Source organism: Pundamilia nyererei, unplaced genomic scaffold (assembly GCF_000239375.1).
Source record: "Pundamilia nyererei isolate P.nyererei 1_Seehausen unplaced genomic scaffold, PunNye1.0 scaffold00141, whole genome shotgun sequence".
Classification (NCBI taxonomy): domain Eukaryota; kingdom Metazoa; phylum Chordata; class Actinopteri; order Cichliformes; family Cichlidae; genus Pundamilia; species Pundamilia nyererei.
The window spans coordinates 746727-752939 of NW_005187542.1; positions in this window are offsets into that span (position 1 = coordinate 746727).

Below are 6213 nucleotides of genomic sequence, written 5' to 3' on the forward strand. Positions count from 1 at the left end.
AGTGTTACCAGAGAAGCTCTTTCCAAGGATGAATTAGACTACCAGCTTCTGTAAAGCTTACAATTTAATTTTTATATTTATCTTCTTGTTGTTTTGGGGGGTTTACCTAAAATTGTCATTGCTAGGTTAAGCTAATCACCTGGTGCCTTTAGATCCATATTTAGACTCCCATATAATTGTTTTATAAGATGCAGTTTTATTTCCAGTTGTAGTGCTCCTCAATGAAATTGTTTCTTTAATAGATTGATAACACATTGTTTTCAACCGATTAACGAGTTTTATATTTGTGAAATATTTAATAATGCAGTTATGGAATAAGTTTTATGGGACAGTAATTACAAAAACCTATCATGAGAATGAGATCAAATTCTGCCAGTATGTCTGCTTTAATACACGCTCTTTTCAGTCAGATATCTGTGGTCCTTTACTCAAATATGAATCTGTTTAAGAGTGTTGCAAATTGGCAATATTGACAATAACAATAACATTTTAAAAAACTCAATATTGCATTAAATTAATAATTACCCCCTTAATTCCTAGTGAAGCATTAAGGCTGTACTTAGTTTTTGTTAAATAAGCATGACACTCTGTTTTCTTTTTACCATGAATGCATAAGCTTCATAAACTGCACCACTAAATGAGAGCAAATAGCTTCTGCTTTCAGCTGTATTACAAAATAATAATTGCAAAATAACTGACAAGAAACAAGGGCAGGAAAATGGTCAGTATGATGGATTACATATAAAGTGAGTTTCAGACTCAGCACCCAGCTGAAACTAATAAAGTCACATGCTGCCCAGTCGGTGCTGTAGGAAGATATGCTTGGAGCATTTGTATTTAATACACTAAAATACTGAAATTGAAATTTCTGTTTCTAGCTGTCTGTAATTTGTCCGAACGCGATATGTTTGCATTAGTGTCATCACTATTACTCAGTAACAATGCACAGCATGAATGCATTAAAACCTGCTGCTCTAAAATGCATTCCACTGAGACACATGTAGGGATAATGCACGACAGGGCTTCATGGTATAAGAAGATAAGCTGAAAGTCAGTATTTCAATGCTGAGATAAGCAGAGAGCGTCTTTTAGAACTTTAGGTAAACTATGGCAAAATAAATAAAAATAAATAAATATGCAGATGGATAGAATAACACAGCTACTTAAGAAATCTGTGACTGAATATAATTCCAAGCTGTGAGAGGAATATTGAACACCACAGAAACACCCTGCTCTCTCCTCCACCGGTGCTGATGCTGCCACTTGTGACAGGCATACCATCAGAGACACTCCATCAGTTAGCGGTAATATGTGATCACACCACACTGACCTCTGGGAAATTGAGTCTTTAATCATGACATCCCCAGACCCAGACTCCTGCAAAATTAGCATTCCTCAGATGCAATCTAATCTAGCAGCTTCTCCTGCCAATTCATCCAGAGAGAGGACACTGTTTGACTTTGTGCCATGTAATGTCAGTGCAATTCTGATTGATGAAAACAGCCGTGGGAGGCTGAGAGATGTGTCTCGGTTGGGTGTGAGAGTGATAAGCAAGGTCCTCTGTGTGGTTTGTATGATCCTAGTAAATATTCACACCGAAAAGCAAGAATTAAGAATAAGCAATTGAAGCAGCTCTGATCTGAAATGTACATAACAATTCCTCATCTTAATAATACACTTAATGTATGTAAGAAAATGTTAATATTTAAATGTGCAGTGATTTTTACACATGCTGCTACGGTCCCTGAATCTGTGGCTCAAAGGTGCTCGAAATATGGGATGACACAACGCTGCTGCCATTCATCAAGCTTTCAATAAAGGGAATGTAGTAACTCACAAAGGACAGACAGAAACAAAAAGAGATGGGAGCCCCAGCTAAAACAAACAAAATATGAAGAAAACCATGGCCCAGCCACATAATTCCGGCATCTCCCCTAACGTAATCCAGAAAAACAAAACTAATAGCAACCAGGACCAAAAACAGTATTGACTGCAACTCCAACACAGCCTATGATACTTGATAAACAAAGCTAAAGCACTGGCAAAAGGAGGAAGCTGGTACTGATGAAGATCAGGTAGGGGTGGGGGTCATACTTGTTATTAATCTCTGGCTCTCTTCCACAGCATGTCTTTTGTCCCATCTTCTATCTCTCACCCCAGCCGGATGCAGCAGATGGCCCCGCCCCTCCCTGAGCCTGTTTCTGTTGGAGGTTTCTTCCTGTTAAAAGGGAGTTTTTCCTTCCCACTGTCGCCAAAGTGCTTGCTCATAGGGGTCATATGATTGTTGGTTTTTTCTCTGTATGTATTATTGTAGGGTCTACCTTGAGGCGACTGTTGTTGTGATTTGGCGCTGTATAAATAAAACTGAATTGAACTGAATAGTGTGGTGTGGGTGGACATGGGAGGGAGGGGCAGGTAACGCAAAAAATAAAAAATCTGGAAGGGGTCAAATACATTTCCATAGCACTGTATTTATTTGTGATCCATGCCAATTACCACGACAGTACGCCAGTTATGTTGTTTTTTCATCTTTCTGTCACCTAATTATGCTGCAAACAAATTATTTCATATCCAGATGCTCATTATTGTAATGAAGCTCGTGACGATAAAGACGATGTACAAGCCAAACAGCAGACGATCGATCACTGTTCCAATCATCTCCCACTCCTGTGCAGCTTTGGTCCCTTGAAAGCATTAGTCCATCTGAAGTCGGTTGGCTGTGAGATCTCTGCTTAATCTCCTCAGTTCATCCAGAACCGTCTCGGAAGCTGGCACTGGTTTTACTGGAAGTGTAACACTGTAGATGCTCTGATTGTCCGAGAGGTTTGTGGCACTGGTGTTCATTGATAGTGCTGTCAAAAATAAACAGCCAGTGAAATGCTATGATAAATTGAAAAGTTAAGCATGACCTTGTTGAAGCTGAAGAGGTCCACTGTGATGAGGAAACAGCTGGGGATCAGCAGGTTCACCACATAGAGAACCGGTCTCCGTCTTAGCACGATCTTGGGACGAGACGCAGGTACAAACCTTTGAGATTTTAAAGGTTTTCTCCTCCACAGTGATGTGAGACATTGATACATTCACACAGATTAGTGGCTAAAGGTGGTTCTAACTACTGAAAACAAATTTTTGTATATGTCACGGCTGGCGGAGAGCCGTGTGGAGTGGAGGAAAAGGAGGACCCAAAATGCAGCAAACTGATGATACGAGTGACGTTTATTTACAGGGTGGTAGTGGCAAAAACAGGCAATGAAGCATGAGTGACCTCCCTCGGCTTTTATTACCGCTAATCATTTATTTAAGCTCAGTTTTTAAAACCTTAGGATGTAACTACAGCCCAGCCCATGCAGCAGTATATGAATGACTAACCTCGTATTGTGGATGGATTATCTCAGTTGTTCTCCTGGCTGAAGTTTGGTCCTTTTACAGCATCCTGCCATGCGATTACATTTGTTTCTGACCACCGAGAACACTCACGTTAACTTTTATCGAGTGGAAAAAAAAAGTTAGCTTGTTTATATTATGCTAACATAGCTATGTCGCTAGCGGTCACGTAGCACATCATTATATACCATCTTGCCCAACTTCAGTAACCCTACAAACGTCACTGCTGTTTAGTTTTCTGTCTTCATTTATGCTGGAAGTGATAACAGAGCTGTACGTTTTAATTTGTTTCCAAAACCCCGCAGTCAGGACATGCTATATTGTATTTAGATAGAAGCTAGCGAGCTAACTTCTAACTCCGTTAAATGTCATAAATTCCATTTTCATGGATGCCTAGATGTTAAACTCAATTGTTACACCTGGTAGAGCAGAACGCTGATCATTTTATTAAAGATGAAAGACTTTAGACAGTTTTTCAACTCTCAGTAATGCCACAGTGATCGTTTGATATATGGACCTGCAGCGGAGTTTAGACCCAGACACGGCTAGTGACGTCAGACTGAACAACCGGATATACTGGGCTATGGACTGTAACATAGTTTCCAATAAGTCTGGCTGTGGTAATGACTGAACTATGGGTCGTGAGGCTGAATGTGATGAAGGTGATGACCGAGCGGCTAACTGAGCTAGCAGCTGGAGCGGTAGCGGCTGGAGGGCAAAGGTGCAGCTCGTGAAGGATGAAGTCCTGTGCGAGCGGGTGAAGAGAGTCAAGTAGCCAGCAGTGAGCAGACATCAGCTGCTGTAGCCTAGCTTCTACAGCCTGGTGAAGCTCTTCCTCCTCATGCTCGAGCCACAGGTTGACCAACCTGGAAACGCTGTCGATCACTTCCTCCCGAAACTCCTGGGACGGCGCGGATGCAGCTGGGTCCATGTTTGGCCGGCTCGTACTGTCACGGCTGGCGGAGAGCCGTGTGGAGTGGAGGAAAAGGAGGACCCAAAATGCAGCAAACTGATGATACAAGTGACGTTTATTTACAGGGTGGTAGTGGCAAAAACAGGCAATGAAGCATGAGTAATTACAAACGGAAACCTAAACTGGGAGAAACTAAGTGACAAACCTGGGACCATACAAAAGGGGTGCGGGGCAGAGAGACGCAGAGACAGGAACACCATAGAACGCAGACGAGCCGACAAAGAACACAGACCGACACCCACTAAATATACACACACAAGGTAATCAGGTAATCACACACAAGAGGGAAGAACAGCTGAACCTAATACACATGAGGACCGGAGGAGACAAGCTGAACACAATGACAACAGACACAGACTTTCAGAACAAGACAGGAAATCTAGACCTGAACCGGACACAAGGGGGGAGGACACAGAATAGCTAGAACAGAGGAAAATAATCACAAAACACAAAACGCTGGGTCAAAGTGACCCAGGACCATGACAGTATAATAAATAATGACAGGAAGATAATGAAGATGCCATGCAGTCTTGTTCATTTGAGATTGTATAAACCTAATTTAAGAATGTGGTGAAACTGAAGTATTTCCAAAAGGGCAGTGCTGCACCACCAGAAAGTGTTACTATAGGGAAGCCCAAAGCTGTCCATAAGTTTGTTGTCATTCCTCAGTGATTAAGAACTAGCACAAAGGAAGTTTTTCAGTGCATGAAAAAGCACTGTTGTGAGCAGCTTTAACAGTTCAAAAATACATAATTAAATAAAAGCATGTAAAAAAAAATAAAGCTTACATAGTAAGTGATCTCTGAGTAGCTTCCCACAACTAATTCCAGGGTGGAATCAGCTATACTGATATCGTGAGCTCCCACTCTCCATTGGTCACCATCATGTCTCTGGACTCATTCAGGACCTGTTTGGAAGTTGTGCCTTGAATCATCCTAATATCAGTAGCTAGGTTGATATTTAAGAGCATGGTTTTATTTGGAAATATTAGCAAACAGCTTTGTGTTCAGATATGGATTTCAAATTTGTCGAGTGTGAAGTTCACACTTTCAATAATTTATTTTTAGTTTTGTAAGTTTCAGAAAGCCTTATCAAAGTGTATATCTGCTCCAAACGTCAATGAGCACTTCTGGATATCAAAGGGGAAAGCATAGAACTGACCACTCTGATGGGCTTATCATCATACACATGACCTGTGTTGTACAAGTAGACATAAGGAGTTTTGGTGGAGCTGACTTCATCCAGGCTGGAATAGAATAGAAAAGGATAACAAAACATTTTTAATAATTAATAATAGCAATTTATTTAAAAAAAAAAAAATTTAGTAGCAAAAATATGAAATGACAAGTCTTTTAAGAGAGCAGGGCTGAAATTACATATTGCTGTCTCTCCAGTAAGCCGTGATTAGGGTTACCCATGTTAATTAACAGTCTGTTCAATGACCTCCACCACTATAACTTCAAAACTGTCCAGCTTGTAGCCAATCAAAATGTGGAAAACTTACAACTCTGCTATTTGAACATCTGGGACATAAAGTTTTTCCCAAGGGACAGAGACTCGTTCAGCGCCACAATCCTCATCCCAGTTCAGTCCCTCAATATCCCACTCCTACATTAAGCAGAAGAAAAGTAAAACTGGTATACAGCCTGCAAATGCCAGTTTAACTGCTGAAATAGAGGGAAATACAACATCTACTACTATACATTTTGTGTAGAGCAGGGTCATGTTAGCAACCCATTAACATTTGTCTTAGGTCTGGCAAAGTTTACTATAGGGCGGGAAAATGTTGCTGTTAATTTCAGCATGTTTCCGTTTACAAACGGAGTCCCATAGTCTACAAAGTCCATCCATCCATC